This window comes from Microcebus murinus, chromosome 22, assembly GCF_040939455.1.
Source record: "Microcebus murinus isolate Inina chromosome 22, M.murinus_Inina_mat1.0, whole genome shotgun sequence".
Lineage (NCBI taxonomy): Eukaryota > Metazoa > Chordata > Mammalia > Primates > Cheirogaleidae > Microcebus > Microcebus murinus.
In genome coordinates this window covers 19,603,079-19,618,055 of record NC_134125.1, presented here as the reverse complement: position 1 = coordinate 19,618,055, position 14,977 = coordinate 19,603,079, and the positions used below count along the sequence as shown (strand labels likewise).

General features: G+C 33.6%; 1 protein-coding gene across 1 annotated transcript in view; it reads left to right on the top strand.

Annotated features, from left to right (window-relative positions):
• Window positions 1-14,977, top strand: part of TTC28 (tetratricopeptide repeat domain 28) — a 623,216-nt gene that overhangs the window by 131,357 nt on the left and 476,882 nt on the right. The gene's annotated exons all lie outside the window — the stretch shown is intronic.

The following is a 14,977-nucleotide window of genomic DNA, read 5'->3' as shown; positions in this document are numbered from 1 at the left end:
GCTCTACTTTGCCTATAGTTGGGCAAAAGCTGATTGGAATAAATTCTCAGCCACTTATTTACATTGGTCGTTGTAATATTTAGGGCTTATCAATTTTTGCCTTTGGAATGACAATTGTATCTCTTGGTATTAGGGGTCTGTTATCAGCGGACAACAAATAGAATGACAGAATTTTAGAAGTGGAACATATTAAGGAGTCCAGTAAATACTGGGAGTTAGGTAGTGGTTTGCTGAGTAGTTTGAATTGTATATATATTAACTGAATAGTTATCATATATCTTTGATCTTAGCTAATAGATTTAGTCTTTACAGAGAAAAATGATTGAATTAAAAAATTTATTCTTTATCTTTGGCTTTCAAAGAATGCTAGATTTCTGCTTTTATCCCATTTGCTTTCACATTATAGAAACTGTAGGTATGGAGTACTACTCAGCCATAAAAAGAATGAAGTAATGTCTTTTGCAACATTTGGATGGAACTGGAGGCCATTATTCTAAGTGAAGTATCTAAAGAATGGAAAAACACCACATGTACTAGCTATTAAATGAGAAATAACTGATGCACACATGTGCACAGAGGGAAGTAAAACTCAGGGAAATCAAGCAGAGGGAGGGGAGAGGAAAGGAGGGGCAGAAACCTACCTAACGGGTACAATGAACACTATTTGGGTGATGGGCACACAGGTGTTACTCAAGCATTACAATAGCAATCCATGTAACCAAAACACTGTACTCCCTTAATATTTTGGAAAAAAAAAGAGAAACTATAATTTTGGTCTCAATTGCCTTTGCTATCTAACTAGTGCTTAGAGAACTTGAGCTTTATAGCTTTATAGTAAGTCTCTTTCAATTTGGCCATTTTGATACACAGGAAAGCTGGTGGGCTTTAGAGTCAGAAACACTTGGTTTGAAAACCTAACTCTGCTGCTTAGTAATTGCGCAGTCCTGGGTAAGACAATATTATGTCTGAGCTTCAAGTATAAAATAAGTTGTAATGAATATTATTTACTCACTACACAATAGTGAATTATAGTGTGTATTATTATCCTTTATTAATTTATTATTTTTTATTGGTAAATGAAAATTATATGTATTTATCGTGTACAATATAATGTTTTGATATATGTATACATTGTGGGATGGCTAAGTCAAGCTGATTAATGTATCTGCTACCTCACATACTTATCATTTTTTTGTGGTGCTGGTATTGATAACACCTGAAAACCATTATATTATCTTGGCACATGGCACCTATTTTACAATTGAATCATTGATTTTTCAGAACCATTCTTGTGTTTTATATTTTTAGATAGATTTGATTTTTGAAATGCTTAAATCTTAAGGAGCATCATAGTGTCTATTAGACAATCTTATGTCTCAGAAAATTCATAGCATTACCATATTAGTTCACTATATGTGTTAAAATATGGACAATAAAATCATCCCTTTTCCAAATCATAAATTCACTGAAATTTTCTTATAAATAGAAATATGTTACTGTCTATTTTTATTAAAAAGATCTAATAAGTTTATTATGTAACACTCGACTTACTTTGTAATTTATAAAATTTCAGATTCTACTGCATATACTATGCCTAGTGGCTAGCTGGTATCCCAGCCTCTTGTGAGAAGGGCAAAATGAAGAGATGCTGAAGCTTTTCAAAGAGAGTGCTCTACTCTATTGCATTGCCCAAAGATTAGATTTCTTGACATTTACTTTAAAATCCTGAACAGTTTTGCTGGAGAGCTCTGCTATTTGCTAAACTACCTTAGTAAACAGCGTTATGTGAAACAAGACCCCACCTGAAACATTTCAGCAATATCTTTTTATTTTAGTTTTCCTATCCTTAACGTGTGGTTTTGTATTATAGACCATTGGAAAAAAATAATTTGTGTATAGTGTTGCTTTTCCCTCCAGTTTTTCATTGGTTTAAAAATAATTAAGACGTACCTTTATACATTTTTGAAAATAATTATCAAAATTTTTAACTATCTTAAAGGATCATAGAATCTACTATATAATAATTTAAAAATCTTTTAAGTAAGATGTTTAAATTAGAAAAATCAGAACATTACTAAAAGCTTTTCTTTGGCAGAAAAACTGCTTTGATTTTTATTTCATAATCATTAATTAAAACTATCAGTTACATGGATTATGATTTACAGCTTACATAGTAATTTTCATGTCTTCATAATAAAAAATTCACTCTGTAATCTCTTCCATAAAAAGACAGTAAACAGCACCTGCCAGAGCACTTTAGCAACAAGAGCCATCAAGTATATATTCACTTCACCATTCAAAACAACAGTGAAAGAGTTAATAGCTGAATACATTACAAGAGTACAAGAGTTTTTATTTATTAGGGGATAGGGAGGGTATGGTATATATGGGATGAAACATTAATAACCTCTCTATTCTGCAGGACTGACCTATTGCTTTGGAACTACTCTCTTAGCCCCGCAGAGACTGTGAAACTGTGTTTTGGTGGTCTATAGGAGAGGTTCAACTTGGCAAATGTAGTGGTGAATGATGTCATTGAATGCATACCATATGTATGGAGAGTCAGTGAATGCTGTTCTCACTGCCGTGCACAGGCATATGTAAGTGTTGGAATGGAAAAATCATTTTTATGAAAATATAGAAAAGTAAAATAAGAATGTTCTGTCCTGAGCCTGATCAGATCACCAGTAGCTGCCAAGTACGAACACTCCCTGTAAGGTTTTCTCTTCTTAATTCTCCAGCTTCCGGCCTTTTTTTGGCTCTCAAAAGTAGTCCATTCGGAAGGCCTTATTCAGCATGTTCTTTCTATTGATATGATATGAACACCAAATGAAAGTTCCATTTTCTCCATTAAAGTAAAACTGGGAGAGTATTTTAGTGTGCATGGTTTGTGACAGATGGAAATGATTAACTGATTTAGCTAACTTGCCAAATTGTGCTCTTTTTCCCACTAGAGCAGGATTTATCAGGGAGATGCATAGTGCTAATCATTGTTCCACTTATTAATATATCAGAAAGAGTATAATTGTTGTGTTTTAATTCTTATTACTATTATTCAAGACATTATGCTCTAATGCTACCTTAATGTCAAATAAATAAAGCAATTGATTCATATCAGGGAGTTACAGCCTATAAGAGTAGAAGAATACATGAAGATACGAAAATGTGAAATACCCAGTTATTTAACTCTTAAATTTTTATTAGCAAATCACAGTGTCCTTAATAAAAGTACAATGTCATTTTTCTTAAGCTTGAATAGATGCCATATTGAAATCTAAACTGTTTTGTATTTTATACAAAGACTACCTCATATAACAGTGTGATTTTAAAGTAATGTTTATAAAAATAAAAGCAATATTAATCCATTATAGGACATTAGAACATATAATAAATATAAATACTAAAATATATTATTAAAACAGAATTGTATTAACATTTTCATATTTTTCCTTCTAGATTTTTTCTGTGTATATGTATATACATGAATACATATGTGTGTATTAGATATGTGTATCTTTTTATTTTCAAAATTTTTTATATATTTTTACTTTTACAAAATTTGGAAATCCTCTGAAATTAAAATTTTCTTGACCATTTTTACTTAATAATATATCTTGAGATTTTTATCATTAAAATGTTTTTAGATGTCTCATATTTAATGAGGAAGGAATTTTTGTTTTATTGAGGAAATGCTACCTTTATGGAATAGAAAAAGTCAATATATCTCTTCCGTTTCAGTCTTAAAATTTCAACCAAGGAAGCAGTGGGTAGAATTAAATAGTGAGGTGGCCGAAGCTACCATTATGACATATTAACTCTCACCTTGGCTCTTTTAATTTGGTGTTGAGGCATGACTCCTGTACGTATAAAGCAAGACTTAATGTGAGTTTGCATTAGAAATTCAAAGTATGGGCTAGTTAATAATCACTACTTTGTTGTCCCAAGTATGAGTATTGAAGAAAAAATGTCTAGGTGAAAATATCCAAAAGAAAACTTTTTACAGTTTTAAACTTTTAAAACTTTTCTCAGTTTAAAGAATATTTATTATGAAAAATTTCAAACATATACAAAAGTAGAATTGTATAATGAACCTATCTAAAAAATTTTAAAAACTGTTGCTCATAGATCTTGTTTTTACCTCTAAATTATCCTACCCTCTCCCACTGGAATTTTTCTAGAGCAAATATCAAGAAGGTATTTTTTATTAGGAGTATGTCTTTCTATAGAGCTGGGAATGGACAACCTCAGAAGTTGACTGTGGTGTGGTGTGAATCAGGCATCAGAAAAATGTTATGATGAGGAAAGACTGTAAAATCCATTTAGCAAACATTCACTAAGTCCCTGTTATGTTGAAACATTGTGCTAGGTACTAAGGGTACAGGTTAAAAAAATACTGACCATACCTTCAAAGAGCTCACTTTCTAGGAGAGGATATAGGTAAACACCAAGGAAGTTTTGAGTTTCTATATATATGTGTGTGTGTGTGTATGTATATATGAGATGAGTGTGTACATATATATATATATATATATATGCACATACATATGTCTGGGCCACTATAGGAATACCTAGGAAAACTATATAACCCAGGATGTAAAATTATATATGATTAATGATTATCTTTTATGTGTCTCGCTTTTAGATGTTTACATAAGATTTTAAAAACAATCTTCTCTGCTGGGCACGGTGGCTCACGCCTGTAATCCTAGCACTCTGGGAGGCCGAGGCGGGTGGATTGCTCGAGGTCAGGAGTTCAAAACCAGCCTGAGCAAGACCCCGTCTCTACTAAAAATAGAAAGAAATGAATTGACCAATTAAAAATATGCATACAAAAATTTAGCCAGGCATGGTGGCACATGCCTGTAGTCCCAACTACTCGGGAAGCTGAGGCAGGAGGATCACTTGAGCCCAGGAGTTTGAGGTTGCTGTGAGCTGGGCTGATGCCACGGCACTCACTCTAGCTTGGGCAACAAAGTGAGACTCTGTCTCAAAAAAAAAGCAAAAACAAAAAACCACAATCTTCTCATTCTCAAGACAGTTACCAGAAGGAGGTAAATGAACATTTTGGTTTATATTTATCACAAAGATGAGAGAGGGAAAATAGATTTTTTTCTCTTTACCACATTCATGATCAAAATACTGTAGAACATAGGAAAAGAAATGTATGTTGTTTTATTGCCAGGTTTATATTAAAGATCAACGTCTGTAAATGTAGCAGATATAACAAATTATTGATTTACATGAGTCTGTGGACTCAAGTATAATTGTGGGTGAATTGGAGAAGCTCATCTTTCACTATTGATCCCCACTTAAACTGGTGCATTTGTTCATGAGGCTGACTCCATAGGAAATGCTTCTTTCTGAAGCATGAATTGCAGTAGGCCTGCCAGGCTTTCATGTGAGATGGAAAATTATTAGGAAACTGGCAATCGTTAGATCAGTGCTTGGAATCTGTCACAGGCTGCTACTGACTGGAACTAATGACTACTTATTAATTTTTGTCAGATAGTTCCATTATTTATCAGCATCTTGACAATCTATAAGATTTTCTAAAGATCTTAGCTAATATTATTAGTATTGGCTAAAGACAACATTAAATGTGAAATATCCTTGCTGAGGAAATAATAGATAAATGTTTTTATACAACATTTTGAAGTTTAGAGTTCACCATAAATCCCAACAACTAACTGAGATAGCATTTTTATTATTCTTGTTTCATAGATACGGAAACTTAAGCCTAATGATACTGAGTGACCTTTTAAAATTTACCTAGTAGTTGTAAAGCTAGTTTTCAGGCTCATTCATTTACTCTACAAATATTCATTTTGAATCTGCTTGTAAAAGGCACTGGGGATAAAGATGTGAAAACTCATGGCATTTAAAATCCTGAGGGAGCCAGATATTAAACCAATCAATCACAGAAGTAATTATTTAGTTACAGTAGTGGTAAGTGGTACAAAGGAGTACAACTCAGGTGAGAGCATATGATAGGAGGACCTGCTTTAGTTCCTTCAAGTTCCCTGGAAATATTTCTGAAGAAAGTGGAGGAGGTGAGGGGAGTGTTCTAAGTAGAGGGAACAGCATGGGTAGTAGACCTGAGGGGGAAGAAATATTTTTAGGTTTCAAAACTGAAATTTCAGCAAGTGTGTATGGAATACAAAGAATGAGTGATAAAGATGTCTGGTGAGGTAGTCAGGGACCAGAGTCTAAATATCATGCTTTTTAGCAGAAAAATTCAACAAATTGTTTAGTGTCTACTATCCATGAGGCATTGTGTGGTGTAGTTTGAAAGAACACAAACTTCCAACATAAATTAGAAAAAAGCTGACAGGTGTATACAGTAGTAAGCCAAAGCCAGTTATGACTTTTATGGGCATTATGATATTAGATGATGAATTTTTATTAATAAAATATATAGCCCAAACTAGGATATGCTTGTTTTTATTCTTAGTTTAAAAGTTAGCCCCCTTCCTCTCACTATTGTGAAAATTGGGGAAGATCTGCATTATCCAAGTTTTCTACAGTGACAGCCTTATTGTCAGAATCTTGTGGAAAGCTTTTTATAAGGACGTTAGAATGCTACCTTTACATTTTCCTTTATAATTTCTTCAGAAAGGAGTCTGCTCGATTCCTACTGTGTTGCTAGTCAGTCAGTGATATTAATATCTAGTGATACTGAAATCAATTGGAAGAGTCGTCCATGCAGCAACCCTCTCAGGTGCAGGGATAATGGGGATTAAGCTATATTAGATGTTGGTGCTTCCTTGTAGAACAGCTGTTATCTCTTAACTGATTGTTATCAGATGGATTTTCGAGGCTTTAGTTATAGACTGTCACCAAAAATAGTAATTCATTTCTATTCCATTTGGGCAATATTTATGAGAGTACTATATTAACCATGTTAAGTCTTAAAAGATGAAAGATATGGTGAAAAAACATATGCTTTTATAGATAGTAGAAAAAGCTTTTAGTACCAATCAGCTTTTTGTTTAAAACATCAGAACACACTATAAAACCCAAAACTTAATGGCATTTAAAAAATTCATCGCATCAAAAGAAAATAGTTATAAAAAAGTGAATAGGCAAGTCATGATTTTTAAGAAGTATATTTTCTTTTTTTGTATTTTAAAAAATCTATTTCAATAGATTTAGGGGGTCCAAGTGTTTTTTGTTACATGGATGAATTATATAATGCTAAAGTCAGGGCTTTTAGTGTATCTGTCACCAGAATAATGTACATTATACCCCAATAGTTTTTATCCCTCACTCCCTTCCCAACTTCCCCCTTCTTAGTTTTCAGTGTCCATTATACCACTTTATGACCATATAGTAATATATCCCTCATTTAGCTCCCACTTATAAGTGAGAACATGTGGTATTTGTTTTTCCATTACTGAGATACTTCATTTAGGATAATAGTCCTCAGTTCCATCCAAGTTGCTGCAAAAGACATTATTTCATTCCTTTTTATGGCTGAGTAGTACTCCATGGTGTACATGGTGTGTGTGTATGTGTATATATATATGTGTGTGTATATATATATATGCACACACATATGCACACACACCATATACATTGTCTTTATCCACTCATTAGTTGATGGGCACTTAAGTTGATTCCATATCTTTGCAATTGTGAGTTGTGCTGTGATAAACAACAAATAATGTACGTTGTACTCAATAGCTGTTTTTTTAATCCTTCACCCTGCTTTCAACTTTTCCCTTTTTAGTTTCCAATGTCTATTATACCATAAAAAGTATATTTTCTAACATTGCATAGATTATGTCAACCCCCCTCCAAAGAATAGCATAATGAAAAGACTCATGTTTCATTTATTTACATTATCATAAAAATATGAAGTTTTGAAATTTACTTGGAAAAGAACTACTTAGTAAGACATTCATTTACTTTTAGAATTACCATTCAACCCAGCAATAGCATTGTTGGGCATCTACCCAAAAGAGCATAAGTCTCTCTATTATAAAGACATCTGTACCTGAATGTTTATGGCAGCACAATTTACTATTGCACGTCATGGAAACTACCCAAGTGCCCATCAGTTCATGAGTGGATAACTAAAATGTGGTATATGCTTACAATGGAATATTACTCAATCCTAAGAAACGACAGTGAGCTAGCACTGTTTATGCTGTCCTGGATTAAGTTTAAGCCCATAATACAAAGTAAGACAACACAAGATCTGGAAAATGGGCTACACATCTACTCACCATCAAATTGGTACTGACTGACTAAAACTATGGTGCCCCCAAAACGGTAGTGTTCAACAGGGAGTTGGTGGGGGGAGACCCACATCTTAAGGAAATGGTGAGCATTATGGGGGGGGGGAAGGGAATACCTCTGTCCCTTTTTAGGGAGAGGCAAAGATATACATTGTAACCAAATGTCTGAAAAAAAATCTGTAATCGTGAAGTGGGCAGGTGGAAGGGGGGAGGAGGGAAAGGGTATGTACTTACACGGTGGGTGCAGTATGCACCACCTGAAGTCAGGTCATGCTAGAAGCTCTGGCATAGCAGGGTTGGGGAGATGGGGTAGGGGCAAGACATGTAACCCTAACAATATCTGTACTCCCATAATATGAGATAATAAAAAAATAAAATAAAATAAAATAAAAATCAAATAAGATTTCTTCAAACTTATATAAAAGTTGTCTTTGGAGATCTTGTTAAGAAGTAAAATAGTAATATCATATATATTAAACTGATTTTTATCATTTGTGAAATATAAGCTGCATGTGTTTTCTAGTAGTGTCCTGATCTTGTGTTTATTTTCTGTCTCTCATTACATCATATATTGCATCCTGCAATTAAAAAGAAAATCCATCTTCTTTTCTCCGTTTGTACTACCATTGCCCTATTCTTGACTCACATTAGTTTTTTAAAAACCCATTTTATTTATATATAATATGCATATAGAAAGGTGCACAAATCATAAGTATATAAGAGTGAACACACTTAATGTACCACTACTAAAATTGAGGAAATGAAATATTACCAACATCTTAGAAGCACCTCCTTTTGTTCCCTTAGATTATTACTCTTTCACTCCTCTCCAAAGGTAACCACTATCCTGCTACCTAACATCATAGATTTTGACCTTTCTATAAATGAATTAAAAAATATGTACTTTTGTGGTATCTGTGTATTTTGACTCCTTCAGCTCTATAATATGTTTGTGATACTGATTTGTGTTGTATGTAACAATAGGTTGCTCACTTTTATTGCTGTATGTACAACAGTTTATCTTTCTATTCTGTTATTGATGAATATTTGGATTGTTTTCAGCTTTTGGTTATTTGGAATAACAATGCTGTCATCATTCTTGGGTATATACCTGGGAATGCAATTACTGGGTCATAGAGTAAATGTGTGTTCAACTTCATAGGTTATGCTAAACAGTGTACAATTTGAATTCCCACAAGCAGCCTATGAAAATTCCAGCTTCTCTACATCCTTGTCAGCACTTGGTATTTTTGGTCTATTTAAGTCTAGCCATTCTGGTGATTGTGTAATGAATCTCTTTATGGCTTTCCTTTGCTCCCTTGATGATTAATGAAATTGAGCACCTTTTGGATAACCTTATTTGTGAAGTGCCTGTTGAAGTCTCTTGTTGATTTTTGTTTGTTCTTTTTCTCACTGATTTATAGAAAAGTTCTTTATGTAATCTAGATATAAACTCTTTGTGAAGATATGCATTTCATATATTTTCTTCCACTCTTTGGTTTGCCTTTGCATTCTTTCTAATGGTATCTTTCGATGAACAGAAATTCTTGATTTAATGTAGTCTAATGTATACTATTCTTTTCCCTTATGGTAGTGCTTTTGTATCTTAAGAAATCTTTACCTACCTCAAGGTCATAAAGATATTCTCCTATGTTATATTCTAAAAGTTTTATTATTTTACCTTTTACATTTAGATCTACAATTCACCTGAATTGATTTTTTTGTGTGAATGGTCAGAGGTGTGGGTAATGTTTTTTTCCCCAATATGAATATTAATTGACCCTGCATTTATTGAAAAGTCCATCCTGTCTCTATTGTTCTACAGTCACACTATTGAAAGAAATCCAGTGTCCATATATATGTGGGTCTGTTTCTGTATTCTTTATTTTGTTTTATTGGTTTTTTTGTCTGTTCTTGCTTTAAAATTATATTATCTTAATTAGTTTTGCTTTATGCTAGATCTTGATATCCAGAGTAAGTGCTTATACTTTGTTCTGCTTCTTCAAAATTGTCTTGGCTATTCTTGCATTTTCATATACATTTAAAAAATCAGCTTGTCATTTCCACATATGTGGGATTTTAGATTGGGATTGCATTGTATCTATTAATATAATAAATAGATAATGGATCAATTTATGGAAGATAACACTTTCAAAATAAGATAGTCAAACTTCACACAGTTAAGAAATACTCTTCTGGACTTTGAAATTTTATCAAAGTAGATGTCCTGTTTTTCAAGTTTGCATGTTAAGCAAATTAAAAGCAAGTAGAATGGAGTAGTCAACATTTTATTCTAACCAAGGAATGCGGTGTCTCAAGTGATTGATCTGTTTCTAGTTTCTCTTCCTCTTGTCCCATTTTATGAAATTGTTTGCTAAATTTTTTTTTTTTTTTTTTTTTTTGAGACAGAGTCTTGCTTTGTTGCCCAGGCTAGAGTGAGTGCCGTGGCGTCAGCCTAGCTCACAGCAACCTCAAACTACTGGGCTCAAGGGATCCTCCTGCCTCAGCCTCCCAAGTAGCTGGGACTACAGGCATGTGCCACCATGCCCGGCTAATTTTTTGTATATATTAGTTGGCCAATTAATTTCTTTCTATTTATAGTAGAGACGGGGTCTCGCTCTTGCTCAGGCTGGTTTCGAACTTCTGACCTCGAGCAATCCGCCCGCCTCGGCCTCCCAGAGAGCTAGGATTACAGGCGTGAGCCACCGCGCCCGGCCTAAATTTTTTTTTTTTTTTTTTTTTTTTGAGACAGAGTCTTGCTTTGTCACCCTGGCTAGAGTGCAGTGGCATCATCATAGTTCATTGCAGCATCAAACTCGTGGGCTCAGGCAAATCTCTTGCCTCAGCTTCCCAGGTAGCTGGGACTGCAGGCATGTGCCACCACGCCTGGCTAAGTTTTCTATTTTTTGTAGAGAAGGGGTCTTGTTCTTGTTCAGGCTGGTCTTAAACTCCTGACCTCAAGCAGTCTTCCTGTCTTGGCCTCCCAGAGTGCTAGGATTAGGTCTGAGCCGCTGCACCCAGCCTAAATTTTGATTTTATTCTTTCTACAGCTTTGTGAAACTGAGGTTATTAGGAATCATGCAGAAGATTGTTACTGCTAACAAAAATTATTAGTGCTAATGAAAATTATGGGATTACTATGATAAGGAATTATCTATTATAAATGTTAAGGTTTCTGCATATTGTGGACTTTAATGCATATTAGCTATGTCCTAGCAAGATTATATATTATTCAAACAATAAAACTAATCTGATTATTAAAGATAAAGTAGACCTACATTAGACCACTTTTACTATTTTATAGTCATTTTCGCATTATAATGATGGATCCTTGTTTAAGAAAAATAGTTTTGAAAGATCATTACATGTACTTGATAACACCTCTGAATTCTTCTTTTGTGAGCAAACTGGATAAAGCCATGTGAGCATAACAGTGAAAACAAATGATGCTTGAACACACTGACAGCATCTAATAGCAAAATGTTAGAATGGATGGTAGTAGACACATGCCATGACTATTAGACAGCTCATAGTAGTCTTTTAGGTTAAAGTGGTGATGGCTCCTTCTTAGAGTATGTCTCTCACTTTTGCAGGCTCTCTCAACTGAAAAAATATTTATTCAGTACTTACTATTTGTATTGTTTGGAGGGAATTTAGAATTAAGGTGTGTTACTTTTTTCAAAATTCATAGTGTTGGACCCACTGGGATAGCTAAAATTTAAAAAGGCAGAAAATAACAAGTATTTGGCAAGAATGTGGACAAATCAGAATCCCACTGCTGGTGGGATTGTAAAATGGTGCAGCCACACTGGAAAACAGTTGGCAGTTCCTCAAAACTTTAAATAGAGAGTTACCATATGACCCAGCAATACTATTCCTAGGGAATGTACCCGAAGGAATTGAAAACATATGTTCAAACAAAAACTTTTACAAGAATGTTCGCAACAGCATTATTCCTAATGGCCAAAATGTAGAAAAAAACTCCAAATCTATCAACTGTTGAATGGATAGACAAAATGTGATACATCCATACAATGGAATATTATTTAGCCATAAAAAGGAATGAAGTTTTAATATATACTGTAAGGTTACGTGAACCTTGAAAACATTATTCTAGGTGAAAGAATCCAGAAACAAAAGACCACATATTGTATAATTCAGTTTATATGAAATGTCCACAATTGGCAGATTCATAGGGACAGAAAGTAGAGTAGTGGTTTCTAGGAGCTAGGAATAGGAAGAAATGGTGAGTGACTCCTACTGAATATGGAGCTGCTTTTTGGTCTCATATTGATGGTGGTGGTGATGATGTACAACTGTGAATATACTAAAATCACTGCATTGTATACTTTAAAGGGTGAATTTTATGGTGTGTGAGTTATAGCTCAATAGCTATTATTTAAAAAATCATAGTGTTGGGGTTTACCTAATTTAGAGCTATAGTATTAAGCTATTTTAATCTATGTGTGCTATCTCCACACTATATTTTAAGTTCTTTCAGGACAGAAATGGTGAATTTGTGCTTCCTTTTATTTCTAGAGCCTAGCAATCTCTCTGTTATAGTTCAGTAAACATTTGTTTAATGGGTATGACTGTTAGTTTACTGTATTGCAAAAATCTATTTTTTTCCTAGGGGGAAAAACTAATTTTTTTGTGGTAATATAAAGAGACTAAGAGGCTGTCGACTAGTCTATTTGCCCTAAAAACAGTAGCAAACTTTAGTTAATAAACTTATGTAATGAAGGATGTGAAAATTACATAGTTTTCTCATAACTCATATTCTTTCATAGTTCATATCAATTAAAGTATCAAAATTTGCTTTTTCTTTTAGATATTCAAAACTGTTGAAACATCCTGAAGTTCTCTTTCATTTTTACCTTTCTTCATAGTCACATCTTCCTGACCAGTGATCTTGCACGGGACAGGAATAAATTTACTTATTAATGAATTGGCAATATTTTATTTATATTGTCCCAGTAAAATGAGAAACCATATTCCTCTGTGTTTATTGTAAAATTTCACAACTGGAGTTGCCCATGTGGTAAATCAGTAAGAATGAATGCCCACTGTGTGAATGCTTATTATTGTAGAATGTTGTAGGGACTTCTCTGGAGGCTCTTTAGGGCTCAGAAGCATGAATAGATGCTCTAATATGCTCACGTTCTTTCAGATAAAAGAGTAATTTTAAACAAATAAAATAGGACTTTTACAATATAATAGTTTTACAGTGAAACCAAAGGGGTCACATTTGGGTAAACATTGCATATTACTTCAGGTGAAACCTGGATTTAGAGTCTATCAAATACAGTAGAAATAAAGGATTGACATAAGGGGTTTTGTTTGAAGATATCCTCCTTTTCCCTATTTATGTCTTGCTTAGGGAGTACTCATTTAAAATAGTTTCTTAAGTATTTATATATACATATACTTTTAACTCTCAACTTATATTTGAACACATTTTTAGCCTGGGTTTGATTTCATAATTTAAATTTTTCTCCCTTTCCCTTGTCACCTGTATAAGGACAAAGGAGAAAAAAACCAAAAAACCCAAAGTGAGCTACATTTACTGTATTCATAGTTGCCTAAGAAGTTCCTAGCTAGGATTCTAAGACTGTTACCTTCTATAGGGTTGAACTGTATTGTGATTGATTTGCTCTTTGTTTCATTAAAGGGATTTAGGCTCCTGGTGCTCAGAGAATCACCACAAATTCCTTCCTACCACCACCATTCTTATGCTGTTTGGCTTCTTTCTGTTTTTTTCTTTTTCTTTTTTTTTTTTTTAACTGGAGGCTCAGGTCAATATTCTATTTACTATAGCCAACTTAAAATGGAATGTTTATCATTCTTTCATAGAAATTTTGGCCACTCTGTAATTGGAAATTTGTTTCTTTATGGACTCTAGCCCTTGTCCTCATGTTACTCAGCCCCCACTCTTTCTTCTCTTCTTTTGCTAATTATTCCAACCTCAACATTCCCATTAAAAATTCTAAGTTTAGTTTATTAAATCAAAATTATATGAATTCAGAGTCTAAAATGAAATATTCAAACTGACTTACAAAAAGTAGTCATCCTCAGTCCTAGTCCTTCCTTCTTCCGCAGAGCAAGGGTTTTCCAACTCTTGTAGCTGATTCTTTTTGAATTATAATGTTATTGATTTTTCAATTTTAGCAATTATCTATTGACTTTTAGTTAGGGAAGATGAAGATTTAACTCCTATTCACACCCCTTATCTCTAACATATATACACCTATTTCTCATTCCCTAGCCTCCCATTGTAGTTTTATTGTGATTAGATGAGTGCTGCTTAATCCTGGCAACACATTAGGGTCACTGAGGAGCTTGAATGAACAAATACAGATACCTGAGACTCACCTTCACAGATTCTGCTTTATATGTTTTGGGAGAGAGTCCTGCATATGAGTGTTTTTGAAAAATTTTTCTAGTTGCTTCTAATGTGTAGCCAGATTTGAGAACCAAGGAGTCATATTAATATTTATTATGACTTGTGTAAATGCTTTTTATGGCTAAGCTATATAATATGTCATTACTTTTCCTTTCTTGATCATATTTTCCCCTTAGTGGTAAGAAATACTTTATTTTTTATTTATTTAGTTTTATATGTACCTTTTTATATATTCGGTAAATGTATACTGAACATCTACTCTGCGTTAGGAATATAGCTGTGAAAAAACATTAAAATTCTCCTTGTTCTACCAAAGTCTGGAGGGAAGATGTAC